Genomic DNA, 18,879 nt, shown 5'->3' on the forward strand with positions numbered 1-18,879 from the left:
ACAGCAGAATGCATACAAATCTAAAATAGGACATACAAACCCGTGAAATAAAGAGAAGTATTATGACAGCATATGGTCAGTGTCCCCATCTTACAAATTCATCTTACGATACATTTAAGAATCTACTGTGTGTTAGCTACTGCACAAATCTAATTTAAAAATTACGAATGAGTTATGATTGCTTGAAAGAGCCAAAGGACTCATAATTAGTGTATTCAAATAAGTTCAGATGAATTCATGTGGTCACGGAAATTCCACACACATATAAAAGGAGTCAAGACACGTTATTACCTTGACCCCATTCAATACTGTAGCTCTGTCAGGTTCTGGGTAGAGTAGTCTAAACAAAATATATCATATCTAAGCTGTCAAGTTTCTGCATGACTTAACTAATAGTACTATACAGTCTAAACAGCACCAAGTCAGGCAAAGCATTATACTGCGCCTCATGTGCAAAAGTATTTATTCTTCACACAAAAGAATATTAAAAGCACCAACTACCTAAAAAGAAATTAAAGTATCTCCTGAACTACTTAAAAGCTCAGTTAGAAGTTAAAAGCAAAGAAAGAAGAACCAAAAGCATTTCTATTTTGTTTTAAAAAACTAATCCCAGGACTTAGATTGATAGCAGCAAAATTCAATAAGCGCACATTACTTATCAAATTGCAAATCAGGCAGTGCTTCAAGTTCCTAATTATGGGAAATGATTTAAGCTCATTTAACATGAAATGTTTCAACTCTATGACTCCTTAAAGAAGCATGTTAAACTCATACAGAAAAAAATAAGAGAAACAGACTAAAGGCAATATATGATTTATCTAACTCCCTGCCTACCAATGAATTGACAGGAAAGTTCAAGGGAAACAAATCCCCTGTAAACTAAACCAATTTAAGACAAAAATCACCTTTTGAAATTAGGAATATGTGTTCAAACACCAAAATTCTTATTTAGAAATGATAAAAAGAGCACACATGTTTTGTATCATTATTCTGATCTGACCATTCTGTTTTCCTAAATATTGCCAAGTACAGTTGATCCTTGAATAACAGGAGTTTGAATTGTGCAGGTCCACTTATGTGTGAATTTTTTTCAAAAAAAATTTTTTTTCAAAATTTTTTTTCAAAAAAAAGTCCTACAGTATAGGACTGTAATGTATTTTCTCTTCCTTATGATTTAATAACATATTTTCTTCTCTAGCTCACTTTATTGTCAGAATACAGTATATAATATATATTAACACACAAACTACATCTTAATGATCTGTGTTATCAGGAAGGCATCTGATCAACAGTAGTCTATTAGTAAAGTTTCCTGGGAATCAAAATTACAGGCAAATTTTCGACTGCTCGGCCAGTTGGTGCCTTAAAGCCCCATGTTGTTCAAGGGTCAACTGTACATTCTTTTAAATACCTTATTCTACAAACAAGTAAAAGGTACCTGCTATGTGCAAATATTGTGCTATGAATGAGGAAAGAGAAACAGGCAACCTCAGTCTAAGGAAGCTCAGAGTGTGTGTGTGTGTGTGTGTGCGTGCGCGTGCACACGCGCGCGTGTGGGTGTGCATGTGCATACATGCGTGGCTGTGTTGGGACAGAACAGTGGCAGTTAAAGTAAACATAGTGTCATGAATACTATGGGGACAGCATTTATTAAAAAAATAAATAGTAGAACTAATAAATCATCTAAATTATTTTGTTCTGGTATACTTCCATTTGTTTTGGTTACTCTATTCATAGGATTGCTTTCAGCTGCATGTATAAGAACCCCTCCCCCCCATCCAGTATTAAGGGCTTTGGCTGCCACATGAGATACCACAGACTGGGTGGTTTAAATAACAGAGACGTTGGGGACACCTGGGTGGCTCAGTTGGTTAAGTGTCTGACTTTGGCTCAGGTCATGATCTCATGGTTCATGAGTTCAAGCCCCATGTCAGGCTCTATGCTGGCAGCTCAGAGCCTGGAACCTGCTTCAGATTCTGTGTCTCCCTCTCTCTCTGCCCCTCCCTCACTCACACTCTTGTCTCTGTCTCTGTCTCTCTCTCAAAAATAAATAAATGTTAAAAAATTAAAAATAAAATAACAAATGTTGGGGGCACCTGGATGCTCAGTCGGTTGAGCGTCTGACTCTTGATTTTGGCTCAAGTCATGGTCTCACAGTCTGTGAGATGGAACCCCATCCCCCACCCCCCACCACCCCTGCATGGGGCTCTTTGCTGACAGCACGAAGCCTGCTTGCAATAATTAATTAATTAATTAATTAATTAATTAATACAGAGATGTTTTTTCTTATAGTTCTGGAGGCTGTGAGTCCAAAATCAAGGTGCCAACACAGTTGTTTTCTGGAAACTCTCCTTGGCGTAAAGATAGCCACTTTCTCACTGTGTCCTCACATGGCCTTTCCTGTGTGTGCACACACCTCCCTGGTTTCTCTCCAGAGTCCTAATAGCCTCTTCTTATACGGACACCAGTCAGATTGGATTAAGTCCCAACCTAATAGCCTCATTTTAAACTTATCTCTTTAAAGGCCTTTATCTCCAAATATAGTCACATTCTGAGTTAGTGGTTAGGGCTTCAATGTATGAACTGTGGAGGGACACAATTCAGTCTATAATACCCATCAAAGCGACTTAATCGGTCACTTATCCTTCTCAATTCACAAGAAACTCACAGGTAAGTTGATTAGAGCTGGTAAAGCCACTCAAATAAGTCATCAGGAAACTGGACTCCTACTTCCTGTGCTCACTGTCACAACCACAAGATGGCATCTGCAAGTCTAGGCATCACGTCCAGGTGCCAGGAAGGAAAGGAAGAAATCAGGAAGGAAAAGTCTACCCAAAGATGTCTATCCATATCTTGCTGGCCAGAACTGGGTAAGCAGTCCCGGCTGCAGAGGAGGCCAAGGAGGGGAATATTTTCAAGTGGACACACTGCTACCCTGAATCAGAACCACAAGTTCATCAGACAACAGGGAAGAACTGTGTCCTGCGCAGCTGGCTGACCACAGATGTAGCTATAGGGATGCCCTTAGTTGGAAGCCTGTGTGTCTGTACTATACTGATCAACCTTGTGACCTTGAGTAAGTGCTCTAATCACTCAGTTTTCAAAGGTGGTAATTACACCTAACCTGCAGAATTACTCAGAGAATTAAATAGGGTTGCATTCCTTTGTCAAGCCCAGGGCACACTGTCTAAGCCCTAAAGGGACAGTGGATTTGGGGCCTGGTCTTCAAGTATCCTGGGAAATAACAACATTCTGAAAAATCACAAAGCCACCCTGTAATGACTCAAAAGAATCAAAGAACTGACTCCATTTCTTTATAGGGTGCCCTTTGACACATCCCGGTCCACAGCATGGCCTATGAGCCTACGGTCCCCAACTGTGCATGTGTGTGTACACATGCGTAACAACTCCTTTCTGATGGTCTTTGCAGCTCGAGTGAGGGGAGGAAGCACTGATTCACTAGCTCTCTGTTCCTTGCATCATACCCCTTCTGCAATCAAACAGCTGCTCTCGGGAATTTTTCTTGAGATATTCCAAACCACTGTCCCTATTCAGCAGTGAGGTATATCTTTCAGGTAATTTATGCCTTCACCTCTCTGACAAAGCCTGGAAGAGCCTTGGTTGGGTAAAAAGTGCAACATTTCCAGCCGCATTGTTGCTCTTAATCGAGGAGTGGCTTCTTCCTGGTTATCAATCTTGATGTAAAAGCTGTTGGTTTGCCACATTTATCAATGCAAGCTGAGGAAATAAAAATTAACATGTAGCAGAAGGGTGCAGGACAGCTGGCTTCAAGGGCGGCCACTTTCACCAAAGGTTCACACCCAAATCATCTGCGCTTCCAAACGCACTCCTTTCCCTCTGGTAGCGGCACAAGAGATCTCTGTATGCTGCTGATGACAGAGGGGAGAGGAACTTCTAACTAGTTACTTTGAAGTTCTTTCAAAGGGAATGAAGAATGGACAGAATGAGGCCAGCCTTAAGGTTCTCAGAGGGCCTCACAGGTCCAAAAAAAGGCTAAATGAAAGGAAATATTCCCTATCTGTATTTTCATGGTGCTGTTGTGAAACCTACAGTAGCTAACCTACCATCCTTCTAAATGTTATCTCCATTCAAATCGGAATGATGATATATCCAATAATTAACATACTTCGCCAGCACCTTTTTCAACACAAAGCTAAAAGAAATTTGCTAAATCAAAAAGATGCCAATTACAAAGAAGGAACCTATACCTCTTTCTTTTTTTTAATGCTTATTTACTTTTGAAAGAGAGAGAGAGAGAGAGAGAGAGAGAGAGAGAGAGGAGGGGCAGAGAGAAGGAGACACAGAATCCAAACAGGCTCTAGATCTGAGCTGTCAGCACAGAGCCCGACGCAGGGCTCAAACTCACAGATCAGGGAGATCGTGACCTGAGCTGAAGTCGGACGCTTAACTGATTGAGCCACCCAGGCACCCCAGGAACTCTACCTCTTAAACCACAACTGACACCGTAAGCTTGGTGGGACGGGCAGCACGGTTAACACCATCACAGTCACTATCATCGTAGGATTCAAACCAACATCATAAATAAAATGCTCCTCCTGATTTGGGAACTACAAAAGATGCTCTCTTAAAAACAATATTCAGCAGCGTATTTTCCTTCAATTAATTAATAGCTCTCCTGCTCGCTCTCTCTCTCTCTCTGTCTGGCACTGATATGTTCACAGGCCATTTTGAAAATAAAATGCTACAAGAAAATAAATACAAAGCATTTTAGATTACCAAGAGTCCCACTTAATAAAAATAATCTGATTAAATAAATACATTTTTCCTGTGAGTTTCTAGTCAAGTAGGAAAAAAAAAAAAAAAGCTTCTCTGATTAGGAGATCTAACACGCCGTAAGAAAAATAAGCAGAACTTGATTAAAATCGAACTCATAACATAGAAAAAACAATGTGAGAGTGTGCCCAGCAGGAATGAATGATAAGCTATCTTCAGGGAAATGTCTCCTCTGGTTCTGGGATACTATCAATATCAGAACTTCTGCCAGGAAACTTAATGAATGTAGAGTTTTCAAACTACTGATCATCCTTCCAAACTGATCACTGTGCTACTTCTCAGAGGCCAGTGTAAATAATCAGGGAATATGTTTTCCCTCCGTTGTAAGTCTGCAGATGGTTTCAATTTATGTAACATGGCACCTCTTCTGCTGACTCATCAGACTGCTTCCTTAATTTGCCCAATCTGCAGACTCTGCGATAATGGCATTTAGTTATTCAATCACTTAAGAGACGATGATTTAGTCTTCCAATATGCGCCAGATTTTTCCTTTCCCCCAAGAAAGTCGTACTGTGGCTAAAATTGGCAAACCATTCAACAGGAGGACTAAGGTGGGGACATCCAACCTGGAGCTGAAATCCAGTCAGGGAAGGAGACAACTGTGGGAGATGTGCAGGATTCAGCCAGTTGCAGAAGGGGGTCGAGTGCAAAGTCAGCAAAGGCACTATGGCCACCGACCTCGTATTCTTAGAATTTTAATGTAGCTTAGTACAGGTGATGCAAATTAAAGCATTAAAACTTCACTGTTGCGGTCTGGCTGGGGATGGCTTATATTTGGCAAATCAGAGAAACAGAATTCAGTCCTGAAAACAATAAGGAGCTGTTGAAGCATTTCAGAAGTAACACTATGGAAAGATTTGTTTTGTGCAAATTACTTTGGCTGAGTAAAGAGAAAGGGGTAAAGCGGCAGAGATGTAAATTTATAAAGTAGCTATTTATCCACCTCCTCCAGTAAACTGTAAAGCCCTGAGGGCAAGAGCTGCAACTCACTTGCTGTTACAGTACCTGACTCACTTAATAGCCAGCACAACACAAGGATAAGGAATGAATGAGAGAACAACAGGGAGGCAGATTAAAACATTACAGGTAGAATAGGGGCACCTGGGTAAGTGTCAGACTTTGGCTCAGGTCGTGATCTCTCAGTTCGTTAGTTCAAGCCCCACATCGGGCTCCGTGCTGCCAGTTCTCTCAAAAATAAACATTAATTTTTTTTTTTTTTTAAATTACAGGTAGAATCAATGCACAGAATGTTAAGAACAAAACTCAGGCACAGGAATGGAGAGAAGCACACAGAACTGCAAGGTACTCATGAGATAGACTCCACAAATCAGTGACTTGTTTCACGAAGATTTAAAACCCAGGATGAGACATGGATTTGGAGCGAAGTTGAGGACTTCTCTTTTGGACACACTGATGTGAAAGTATCCATAGGATTTGAATGTTAAGCTATCCAGCAGACAACAGGCTACAAGGGGAGCTCAGACAAGAGGTCAGGGATATAGGAGTCATCAGCAAATAGGTTGTAAAAATGGTAGAAGTGGATGAGTTATTTTGTACAGAAAGAAAACAGAGCAAGAGGAGTCAGGAAGAGACCTCCAGAGAATACCATTTTAAGAGCTGGGTGGTGGACAAGAGGTTCAGCAAGCTCTGTCTCTAATACATAAAACTTCAGAAGTTGAACAAGCAAGCACTTGCAGTCAAGGACTTCGGGAGTGTGTAAGGTAACAGCAAAAGTGAACTAATCTACAATCCCTCGGGTTGGCAAAGTGACGTGACTTCCCCAGAGTCACCAACTCAGGGAATTTGCACAGTGGTAGCTGCTAACAGCTACTGCCTTGCTTTCTTACACCATAACATGTGGAGGTAAGAAGAGATGAACTCTGATATTCCTTTCAGCAGTAAGATTTTATGATTCTAATCAAGTTTCACTGCTTGTTCATTCAGAACAAGTACACAAACCAAACAGAGCAGTCTACCTTTTCAAACAACAGGGCCACGGAAACGAGGAAATAAATGAGCCCAAAATCTCAGAGTCTTACTGCCATGTTGAACAAATGGAAAAATAAAGCTTGTTCGTTTCCATTCAGTGATGCTAATGATTCAGTTAAATTGACTTCTTTGAAGGGAAATTACTGCTAATAACCTTAATTTCCTCCTAGTCTCTTCCCCCAGGTACCTGACATTTTAAGTAAAATATTTTCATAAAATATTAAAAGCAAAAGAATTATATGTTAGGTATCCAACTCCATATTGACAGACTTTATGAATCTCTTCTGTCTCAGCTGTCTACAGCCTATACTTTTGGTTCTTCAGATAAACCCATAAAGTTTTCCATTCTATGCATATGCCAAGAAACAGAATCCATTTCAAATGAACCAAAAATTACCAAAAAAAAAAAAAAAAAAGGTTTCTCTAAGGCCCACCACACAAATCTTACTGATGTTAGCCATGTGGCATGGTAGAACACTCCCATCTTCAATTTAAATGTAATCATTGTAGCTGTTTGCTCTTTTTTGCCCACCAAACCAGGCCATGGGCTTTCCACCCTGGCCTGACCTCTGATACCTCTGCTAAGGAATGGCAGGTGGGTGGAGTCCACCATTTGACTCCCCAGACCCATTTGCCATCCTTCTCCAGCCTTGCCTCCTCCCCTGTGCCCTTTGGTTTCTGACTGGATTCAGCTAATGGATGGCACCAGACAGAAGCTTGGGGGGCAAGGGAAGCGTGAGGCAGGCATATTTATTCCCCCACGGTGTCCCTGCAGGCACATTCCAGGTCGACTGTGTCCCCCTACGAAAGGACACAGCTCATGCCAGACAGCCCTTCTTTCCCCTTCAATCAGAACAAGAACAGCTCCCCACCGTTGCTAAGTCCCTTTGCAGCACCCACCTGGTTGTGTTCCCTACACCTGCCCATACCTTCCAAAGGGTCCCTTTATTAAACCCTCTGCAGGACTCAGTTTACACATGCCATCTGTTCCTTGGCAGGCCCTGAACGACACAGAGTTAAAGAGTGACCAGGTGGGGCCCTCCACTGTGGCTCTCACAGACATTATCAAAGGAAATTGTCTGTAAACTGTAAATCATTGCAACATTTCCATGAGCAAAACCTAGTACACACTTTCTTGAATAGCAAGGTTTCGATGCCAAGGAAATATAAATGAATCCTACCATATTTCTACAATTCAGCGTGCTGTAAAAATAAACATGCAGAAGGCACACAATCAGAATCCGAATGTCACTGCCAACCTAACCAGAAATTTTTTTAAATGGATATCTGGAGAGACATGAGAGAACCAAAGCCATCTTTAAAAACAGAAATATTTTACTTTCCTACACTTTATCCAGATCAAGATTACTAAACCTGATCCCACGATACTTTAAGGTCAAGCAAGTCAGTCTTTCAAGGGATGGCACAAAATTCTAAAAAGTACTAATTCACTTCGTGTTATTGGTCACAACTATAGTTGTTGAAGTTGTGACTTCTGAAAAAAATTGAGAATCAGTGACCTGGATTTTCTGCATTTTCCCAGTATCTCTCTTTTAAATGAAAATAAAGAGTGGTTTCTAATGTATATATATATATATATATCATTTGTCTATATATCATTTCTAAATATTACCAAAATTACCTTCAGGTATCTATTAAATAATAAATCTCAATAAAATAGCATTACCTCTGAACTTTATAATTCTCTAAGTAGAAAGTAAATGAGATTCTTAAATAAGTAAGTATTTGAAAGTCAAAAGCTATAAATACGCCTGGACAGAATTTTTAGCAATGAAATTAACTTGATTTTCTCAGGTCAAAATCAACCTTTGTTGCCTTTCCAGTGCCTCAGTTCTCTGACCACATATTCAAGGGCACTTATGACATGTCCCTGGTGTGAGAAATCTAGAATTTCACAGCTAGCCAAACTGGTCAGAATACAGATTTTCAATTCAGAGTCTGCAAGGTATCTTTTTACTAAGGAGTTTTTAAACCGGCCTCTGAACTGAGAATTCATTTTGATTAAGTATTGCATTTTCAAGAAATTTAAGGACATAGGCTATTTCTCAAGTCATTTCCTGGTGCACGGTATATAAATGAAATCCCACTGAATTAGTGAAACAATGTAACAACATGAGACAGGCTTCAGTTAGAGGATATGTTCATAATTTGAAGTTCCATGAGATAGAAATTCCTTGGAGGCCTTTCTTAAAGGCAATTTGGCATTGCTCTCTCAAAATGTAAAATATGCATACCCCTTTGACCAATTAGTTCTATTTCTAGGAACTTAGCTACAATAAAATCTTGCACTTGTGCACAAAGACCTATGTACAATGATCTTCCAATCTTCCAGTGTGCAACAGTGAAAACAGGTGAATGGTTAAATAAAATATGGTGTACCCACACTACCAAAGTTTCTGTAATGTTAGAAGGAAAAAGATAACCAGTACAGTGACATGGGAAGAGCTTCATGACATACCTTAATTGGACAAAAGCAAGTCACAAAAAAGTGTAGACAGAATAATGGTACTTATATAATAATAAAAAGATGAATATATACTTACACACATAAATGCACAGAAAAGGGAGAAGAAACAGGCACTCTAAGCTGTTGCCAATGATCATATTTGGGGATAAGTGCAGGTGGGTAAGAGTATTTTACATTTTGTTTCTGTGTTTCTATATTGTCATTTGGATTGGTACATATTAATGCATCACATTCATCATCTTAAAAACCAGTGAAAATAAAAAATTAACAGAAATCCTAGAAGGGGTTTGGTGATTTGCCCAATGATAATGCATCAGCAGATATGGGAGAAATCCATCTCAAAGGGACTTTACTCTGATTTGATCACTTGTGATCACTCATTTAAGAACCAAAAGGAAAATGAGGGCTGTTAAGTAGATTGCACCTTGCAAAGCTAACCTGCAGAAACAGATCTACATTCTGTATGTCCAGGACAGGTACAGCAAACACCAAATAGCTGGGGGGTTGTGGAGGACTGGTTTGAGTTTGAGACTGTGACGTATGCAAAAACCTGCATGTCCCCATAAATGAAGTCACCTAATTCTCCACACTTACGGTGTTCTTGTTTTATTTTTTTTAATTTTTTTAACGTTTACTTATTTTTGAGAGAAAGAGACACACACACACACAGAGCACAAGCAGGGGAGGGGAAGAGAGAGAGGGAGACAAAGAATCTGAAGCAGGCTCCAGGCTCTGAGCTATCAGCACAGAGCCCAATGTGGGGCTCAAACTCATGAACCATGAGATCATGACCTGAGCCAAAGTTGGACACTAAACTGAGCCACCCAGGCACCCCAAGGTATTCTTATTTTAAAGCAGCACCATGTAATCGGAGAGAAAACCATGTCCTGCCTCCCTTAACTTTGTAAATTTGCTAACGTCTTAGAATAATGAGGGTGAGGAAAAACAGGCAGAAATTCAGAATCTAAGATCTATATGCACTGAAAATAAATGGCCATAGCAACCTTTGTAAGAAATTTAACAGGAAAAAAAGCCACGCATGAATAAAGAAGATGCCATGCTTACTTAAAGATGAAAGTACAGTACTGACCCTTTCTAGTACTCAGCGTTTCCCAGTGCAGTTGACAAAAGGACCAAAACGGGACCTGACGGACAGAATTCGTTCCACAAGTGGGTTTTGTTTGGCCACCCCAGGGGTTGACATGCTTGTTTTTCTTTAATTCATTTCTAAACATTTTTAAATGAGATCACACACTTAAAAATAAATCTGGATTTCATGCTTCTCTTAAGATTGTAGAGAATTTCCATGCCCACCTGGCGCAAACGTGTCAGCCCTGCATGGCAGCTGTTCCCTAGGAAGGGGCACTACAGGCCTCCTGGATACATGAGACCCCTACCACTCCCTAAGGTCTCTAACACCCAGGCAGCTACCTATTGTTTACCTGGCCCTCAGAAAAATAAGAGTGTGCCACACCCTGGATGGCACCAGGAGGGACCTTACCAGGTAAAAAGTTGGCCCTGCAGAAATCTAAAACTCTTTTTTAGGCTACCCCAGAGTAGTAGTTAGTAATCTCCTTCTCTCAGACTCTGGCCCATGCACCTGCGGAAACAAAACTATGTAGGATTAGATGAAGACCCGTGGTGTGATGCTCAACTTCCTATTTCAATGCCATGTTTACAGCAGGGTTGCCAGAAGCTTCTCTGTCATCCCTCACCCCAGTCACTTAAAATAATGGTCACAAAGCTTTTGTTTCCCCATGTTTATTTATTTTGAGAGAGAGAGAGAGAGAGAGAGAGAGAGCGAGCACACAAGCAGGAGAGGGACAGAGAGAGAGGGAGAGAATCCCAAGCAGGCTCCACACTGTCAGTGCAGAGCCCGATGTGGGGCTTGATCTCACAAACCTTGAGATCATGACCTGAGCCAAAATCAAGAGCCAGATGCTTAACCCACCAAGCCACCCAGGCGCCCCAGGTCACAAAGGTTTTTATGGCAACAAATCCTTCGGCAGCATGTACCTCAGCTGCAGATAACAGCCCAATGGTTAGAAGTCGGCGTTCCAACATCAGTCTCCCTGGGTTTGCATCCTACCTCTAAACTGAACCCCACAAAGTCACTTTACCTTCCCAAGCCTCCAAGTGTAAAATGGAGAGACTACCAGTAACCACCCAAAAAAGGATTAAATGACAGGGCACACTTTAATTGCTCAACAAATGTCTGTTGTTTTGTTGCCACTGTTGCTGTTACCATGTAAAGTGGAGACACTGAGTGCACCCACTGAAGCCCCAGTGGGAAAACAGGAGCCACCAAGCCTCCTAACACCAGCGACCTCCAAACTGCTCTCGTGGATACCTCTCTCCTTCCAGGCCTTGATGGCTTACTATGGTCTCTTGTACAAGCCTGGCGGGAGGCACAGATGACCTGGTGACAGCATCTGACTCACTGAGTGACAGTCACCGAATTTGAGGCAGTTAGGGCTGAATTAATGTCACATGCCCCTGTCCAACCACAGTCACAGAGAATCCAGAGGAAGATCTAGAACCTCACAGCAGCCCAAAAAGGTGCCCAGAACTTTCTGTAACTTGCAGGGAGAGCAGAGCAAGCGTCCTAAGTTCTACAGGAACTGACTCAGCCTGCTTTGTAAGGATAGGTCCAACATCTGCTCCTACAGAGGAGGAGAACGAGAGGGTGAGCAGTAACCCTAGCAGCATCAGAAGGACTGATAACAGTAGCAGCAACAGCAACAGTAACACAACACCCAGTGTTGTGCACAGTACAGTGCCGGGCACTTTTGTCCTGTGGAGTCATTCTCCCTGTGTTACAGACGGGGGAACTGAGTAGATGCCCAGGGTCACACACTAATAGATAACACAGTCAAGATTTGAACTCGGGTCTGCCTGATTCCAACACCTCAGGGTCTTAGCAACGTCACACTGCTGAAAGTGTGCAGCCCCTGCCACCCCCACCACCCCGTGCTTACCCTCCACCTGTCTCTAAGACGAAGTGTTTCTAGAGCAGTTGTCCTTTACCTTCAGTGGGGTCACAGACCCCACCCTCAAAATCTAGTGGATTGTATAGACCCTTATGAGCATAATATTTTTTTAAGTGTATTTATTTATTTTGGGGGAGAGAGAGAGAGAGGAAGAATGAAGAGGGGAAGGGCAGAGAAAGAGAGAGAGAGAAGGAGAATCACAAGCAGGCTCCACACCGTCAGTGCGGACCTCAATGCCAGGCTCGAACTCACGAACCACGAGATCATGACCTGAGCCAAAATCAAGAGTTGGACACTTGACTGACTGAGCCACCCGTAATATTTTTAAACGCATAAAATTAAGTGCACAGTTGCATGGGTGGCTCAGTTGGTTAAGCATCCAACTCTTGGTTTTGGCTCAGTCATGATCTCACCATATGTGAGATCCAGCCACGTGTCAAGCTTGTGCTGACAGCACAGAGACTGCTTGGGATTCTCTCCCTCTCCCTGGCTCTCTGCCCCTCCCCCATTCACACTGTCTCTCAAAACAAATAAACTTAAAAAAAAAAATAGGAAGAAGGTACCTGGGTGGCTTTGGCTCAGGTCATAATCTCGTGATCTATGAGTTCAAGCCCCACATTGGGTTCTGTGCTGACACCTCAGAACCTGGAGCCTGCTTTTGATTCTGTGTCTCCCTCTCTCTCTGCTCTTCCCCCACTTGCACTCTGTCTCTCTCTCAAAAAAAAAAGTAAAATAAAATAAACATTAAAATTTTTTTTAAAAAAAATGAGGCACCTGGGTGGCTCAGTTGATAAAGTGTCCAACTTTTGATTTTGGCTCAGGTCATGATCTTGTAGTTCATGGGATCTAGTCCCACGTCGGGCTCTGTGCTCTATCCCTCTCATTCTTCCCCTCCCCCACTTGTACTCTCTCTCTGTTTCTCAAAAATATAAATAGATAAACTTTAAAAAATCAAGTGCAAAGGAAACTACATTGGAATATCCTTACCGAAATAATTAAAGAAAAACAAACTGGACATACCTAGTAGTATATGTGCTTTTTTTGCAACCCATTAAACATCAAGATTCAGAGCGACAATAATACTTAGTCTGTCACTTGGAAGTAAGTGCAAATAAAGATGTAATTCATTTGCCAGCTATACTCACAGACCCACCAAAGTCCATCCTGAAACCATTACGAGGTAGACCCAAGAAGAAGAACTCCTGTTCTAGAAGTGAGCACAAGCTGTCAAGTGTAAATCTAATGGTCTGTGTGGTCTCTTCTCTCTGGATGAGCCGCTTATCACTAATTACTTCAAGTGACCCTCTTCCTCTGGTTCTAAAGAAATGGCTACTTCAGCCATGTCAGGGAGCCAAAAACATCCTTTAATTGTTCAGGAGGAAAAGAATGCTTTAAGAGCAATGGATCTTAGAGCAGTGATTTGCCTGGCCCAAGGGTGGTGTGGTAGCTAGAGGTAGAATTTCCCAACCCTCAGCATACCAAAGGATCATGGGAGAGGAGCCCTGAAGGAGACTCCCAGTCAACAGGATAAGATAAGGCTATCTGGCCTTCACTTGGTATGCGACCTTCTCATTGAAGGATTTATAGGTAGTAGGCTACAGAGGTGTTCAGAGAAAAACTTTCTTTTGATTTATGTATCTTTCAACTATTTTGATTCCTCAAAGAACAGAAAAGAAAAAGTGGATAGAGTTCATGCAGAGAAAAATAAAAACTGCTGACCATTCATCCTCTTGCACAGAAGGATCTCCCAGCTAAGACCTGGAAGGTAGGGTTTTAGTGATTCCACTTCCTCTATGAACTTGGGATTACACCTTGAGCATATGAAAAGCATCCAAAGGCATGAGCTTCCACAGAGACTTTTACAAAGTGGGACTTGGGGGCGGTTGTTGCAATTAAGTGAAATTGGCCTTCAGAATAAAAAGCAACTCTGGGTGATTTCTTTTTTTTTTTTTTTTTTTTTTTGAAAGCAGGCTTAATTCCCATGAGGGCAATGCAAACTTTTCCCTCACCTACTCAGTAATGCATTATCACCCAGCTCTACTTCCACTGGGGGAGTAGAAGTAAACCACCCATTTTTATATTTGGTTAGCTAAAGAATCACAGCCTCTGAATGTGCCAGACCTTTCTATTATTCTAAGGTATAACTAGACAAACAATACTACACCTTGAGGAAGTATTTCTACTTGAAAGGGGAAGGCTTTATCAAAAAAGAAACTATGACACAGAAAAACAAATAACAAGGAATGGGGGAAAGACCTATGTAAGGTTATTGTATTTCCTAAACACCACGGGGGAGACAAAGAACACAGAATGGACAGTAATGAAAACTAAGCAGTGTCCCTGCAGACACAGTTAATACCTGAAAGCCACCAGCAAAACCACAGAAAGTCGCTGCTGCCCACCGTCAGCAATGAAAAGCTGTATTTATTTCTCGATAGACGGTGGGTCTTTTTGGCTGACACTAATATGGCCTACAAGTTCACATTACAAGGGGAAAATCACCTATTTTAGAAACTTCAGTCTGGACATGAAATACTAAGTGTGATCATTAAAGCGTCTCCATTAGTCCTTGACCTCATTCTGCGTATAAAACGCAGAAGTTCTTGGTTTGACAAGACCTACTGTGATAGCCAGTTTATTAAAAGCCTAGGTCATGAATGCCAATAAACACGCGGTTTCATCTCTACTTTACAAGTGGTCACAAAGGACGACAACTTAGCTGCAATCTGGTAAATAATTTTAAGTTTCAAAGAATATCTTTGCTTCTCCAAAAATATTTGAGTTCACTATTAAGGGCATTTGTGGAGAATATGAGAAATAATCTTTCTTTTCTATGACTACATTAAGTGCTGTGATTCAAAAAGATAAAAATTTATTCTCAATACAAGACTTTAAAACGTCAACAATCAAACTCAGCAGCTAATTACTAACAATTTTTTAAAATAATCCATAAAACGGGAGGGGGCGCCTGGGTGGCTCAGTCGGTAAGTGTCCGACTTCAGCTCAGGTCATGATCTCGCAGTTCGTGAGTTCGAGCCCCGCATCGGGCTCTGTACTGACAGCTTGCTCAGAGCCTGCAGCCTGCTTCAGATTCTGTGTCTCCCTCTCTCTCTGCCCCTCCCCACTCACACTCTGTCTCTCTCTCAAAAATAAAAATAAACACTAAACAAATAAATACATAATCCATAAAACGTATTACTTAATTGTGATATTTGAGTTTGCTGACCACATCTGAAAGTTTTAGGATGGAAATGCAACACAAAATCCAGAAGCTGACTTCACTCCTATCACATCCGTTCACAAATTAGCACGCCAGTTTGATCCGTTTAAGGAAAATACAGCAGCAAGAAAAGTCACTTTCACCCCAATTTTAACTTAAAGGGGTTGGAATAACTACTAGGTAAACACATTTCAATTCTTAATAAGTATAACTGGCCCATGTTACCAAAATCAGCAGTACACAGGAAGGCAAAGACAGTTGGATGCACTCTTGGGAAAGACAAAAGAGCAGGGTCAAAGGCACTGGCTAGGTGTCTGCTGGACACGAAATAGCTCAAAGTGACAGATTTTAAAGATTTTAAACGTCCACTTCTGCAGAAGCTTTTTGGTAACCCTACCACTCTTGAAACCTCCAGTTTTCGCTATCTCATAAGCAAAAACATACCACCTCAAGATTCCAGGGACATAAGCAGTTTAATATCATTCACATTTTTAGGCACACAAATATAAAACTCAGAAGACAGTATTTGAGAACAAAGCTCTTCTGTGTGGGTGTGCATTTGTAAAATAAAGGTAGAATTATTCTGACAGATAGAAATGTGTATCCAGTGATCAGAGTCTTAGAAATTCTGTTTTGACAGTTACTTGTAGAATAGCATTTTCAACAGCCATTAATTCAAAGCTGGGTGGTGATATCATCAAAGCTAAATCAAAACGAAGTTCGGATGGTTGAGTAATAACACAATTAATCTAATAGAGGGTGCCTTTAGCTCTGCTATGTTATATGCAAAGGGTTACTAGCTCTGGCAGCAAGTCTCGTAATATAAAAATGCCGATAAAAAAATGCTCTTAAGAAGTAAATTTCTATGAAAACAGGTGTTCTCCCAAGATGGCAATCATTTATTAAACTTCTACAGTTCAAAATGAAGATGACATAATAGATTGAAACACCAGCTGAAAACTATGCAAGACTGTCCTATGAAAAACACAGCATTCTAGATTACATAACATGGATAATGGCAGATTAAACCACTCGCCCCTACCTAGCTGGATTTCTGTGCTTCTAGAGGACTTTACAACTTAGGCCACTGAAGTTTGAAGAGTACATAACATTAGGTTCTCAGTTCAACCACATGTTTTTGAAACCAAGAGTCCTGAAAAAACTAAAAGGATAAAGTTAAATTTTACACACACACACACACACACACACACACACACACACACACACACAGTTTGTCCTGAAGAACACAGTTCCTTAGACACTTTCTTACCCTCTTTGTAGATGGCCCAGGTAAATTCACCAGTTGCTTTTCCTAGTCATGTTTACTCTATGAATCTTATTTCTCTTTAAAGAGGAAACTCAATACAATTTTAGGTATCATAGAGCTATGTTTGAATGATATTATTGCCAGCCAAACAATTATTAAGCATCTATTTCCACACACTCATAACTTAACTTATAGACCACCATGTATCATATTTATGGCAAAAAAAAAAAAAGTGACCTGCCATTAATGGTTTGAACGAAATTAAACTTAAAACATCTGTGTTTATAACAATAGACTCACTACAAGAGTATAAAAAAAAAGAGGAGTAGGAAGTGATCTCTCAAATACATGCAAGTGTTTAAAAATATAAGGGACATTTGTATTTTCTCTAGAAAAATGATACTTTATGAGAGTTTTATGATTCTAGATTAAGGTACATTTAGAAACAACTGGAAATTGAATTCTGTATTTCCGTATTTCTATACTGTCCTGCCTATAAAGTCTACAGTCAGAAGTACTGTACTATATAAACAGGGTCTAATTAGTTAAAGAAAAGGCAACTTTAAAATTCTGAAAATAAGACAGCCTTTAATCTCCATCACTCATATGCCTTTAGGAGGCAGGAACACTGCCCCCCACCGAATGCTGGCCTGTCAGTGTTGTTTTAAGTGGAAATAATCATTTCTATTACCTCTCCAGAAGAGGTAAGAAGATCCCCATGCATACACATTTACATGCTTTGCACAGTGCCAACTATTTCCAACCAAAATAATCATATACACGTCGGGCCGAGCTATTTCTAGCCAGAAGCGGTGAATGTCTGCACCGAGTCTGAGGAAACCCAGTGGGCGATGATTATAGAGGAGGGGGTGGCGCGAGGACCCCTGCCTCCCGCGCGCTCGGCGCCTCGCACCCCGCACCTGCACCGGCTCCCCGGCAGGGCATCCGGGTGCGCGCGCGCGCGTCCGGGACGCACCCGCCGGGAGCAAACAAGCCCGGCGGGCCCGGGCGGGCGGGAGCATCCTCGGGCGGGACCCGAAATGCCTTCTCCTACCTGTCACTTGGCCCGGAGCTGCTGCCGGGGATGCGGCCACGGCCGCCGCCTGGAGACCCAGTGTGTGCGCGCGCGTGTGTGCGCGCGTCTGTGTGTGAGATCTTGTTTGCGGTGCGGCTCACTTACTGCTCCCCGCGCCACCAGCCCCCTCCCCCCCTAGAGAGCGGGCCGCCGAGCCCCCTCCCGGCGCGTCCGGTCCCGCCCTCCCGCCGGCCCCCGCCCGCCCCCAGCCTCCCCGCCTCCCTGCCTCCCCGCCTCCCCGCCTCCCCGCGCGCGATCCTCACCTCTGCCGAGGGCGGGGGGTCTCCGCGGGCGCTCCTTGCCGAACCCGAGGGGTAGCGCCGGCCCGCTCCGCCCGCCCGCCCGCGGGGCTCGGCGTGTCCCCGGCCCCGGGCCCTGCCGCCGCTTCGTGGCCGGCCGCTCCCTCCGCCCCAGCCCCGAGTCTCCCTCCCGGTTCGCCTCCCGGCTCCAGAGCCCAAGCTGTCGCCTCGCAGCCCCAACCTGCCCAGGCTACGGAGCATGCCCAGTGCGGCGCGCCCGGGCTGGGCTGGGGGTGGGCAGGGGCAGGGCTGGCCGCCCGGCTGCCGCGAGCCGGCGGGCGGGGAGGGGGCGCCCGGCGGGCCGGGGGCGCAGCCTCGCGGCCTGGGGCGAGCGACTCTTGGAGGGTCGCGGACCGCGCTGGGAGGAGGTGGGTGGGGCATCCGGGAAAGCCGCCTTGCGGGGCACTCCTCGGGGGTCTCCCCGGCAGTCCACCGCAGCCCCAACCCCGCGGCACGTGCCCAGTGTCTGGGGGTCGGGGTGCGCGCTGGGTGGCGCGGGGCGCAGAACCTTGGGGGTAGGGGGGAGTGGCACCCTGCTCCGCTAGGAGACCAGCAGCGTGGGCCCCGGGGCGGGAGTGGCGGTGAAAAGTGGAGGGGGGTCAGGACTGGCGGCAACTGGTACCCCAAAGCGGCTGGCGAGAGGTGGGGGAGGTGTTTTATTTGGTTACATTTTGTTTTATAAACACATAAAGCGCTTACAGGGCTTCAGGCACTATTCTAAACGCTTTTTATTCAA

The 18,879-nt window shown here is 43.1% G+C and overlaps 1 protein-coding gene across 12 annotated transcripts in view; it reads right to left on the reverse strand.

The window, feature by feature from the left end:
• PLCB4 (phospholipase C beta 4) overlaps positions 1 to 18,329 on the reverse strand; it is a 426,442-nt gene extending 408,113 nt beyond the window's left edge. For 7 of the 12 annotated variants that reach the window (XM_058684909.1, XM_058684911.1, XM_058684901.1 and 4 more), the window contains exon 1: positions 18,108 to 18,328. The gene's annotated coding sequence lies outside the window, so the exon portion shown is untranslated. Of the gene's footprint in view, positions 1 to 17,823; positions 17,958 to 18,107 lie in introns of those variants that run through there. The other 5 variants (XM_058684908.1, XM_058684910.1, XM_058684900.1 and 2 more) reach the window with 2 other exon arrangements.
• Between the last annotated feature and the right edge of the window lie 550 nt (positions 18,330 to 18,879).

Source organism: Neofelis nebulosa, chromosome 9 (assembly GCF_028018385.1).
Source record: "Neofelis nebulosa isolate mNeoNeb1 chromosome 9, mNeoNeb1.pri, whole genome shotgun sequence".
Taxonomy (NCBI): domain Eukaryota; kingdom Metazoa; phylum Chordata; class Mammalia; order Carnivora; family Felidae; genus Neofelis; species Neofelis nebulosa.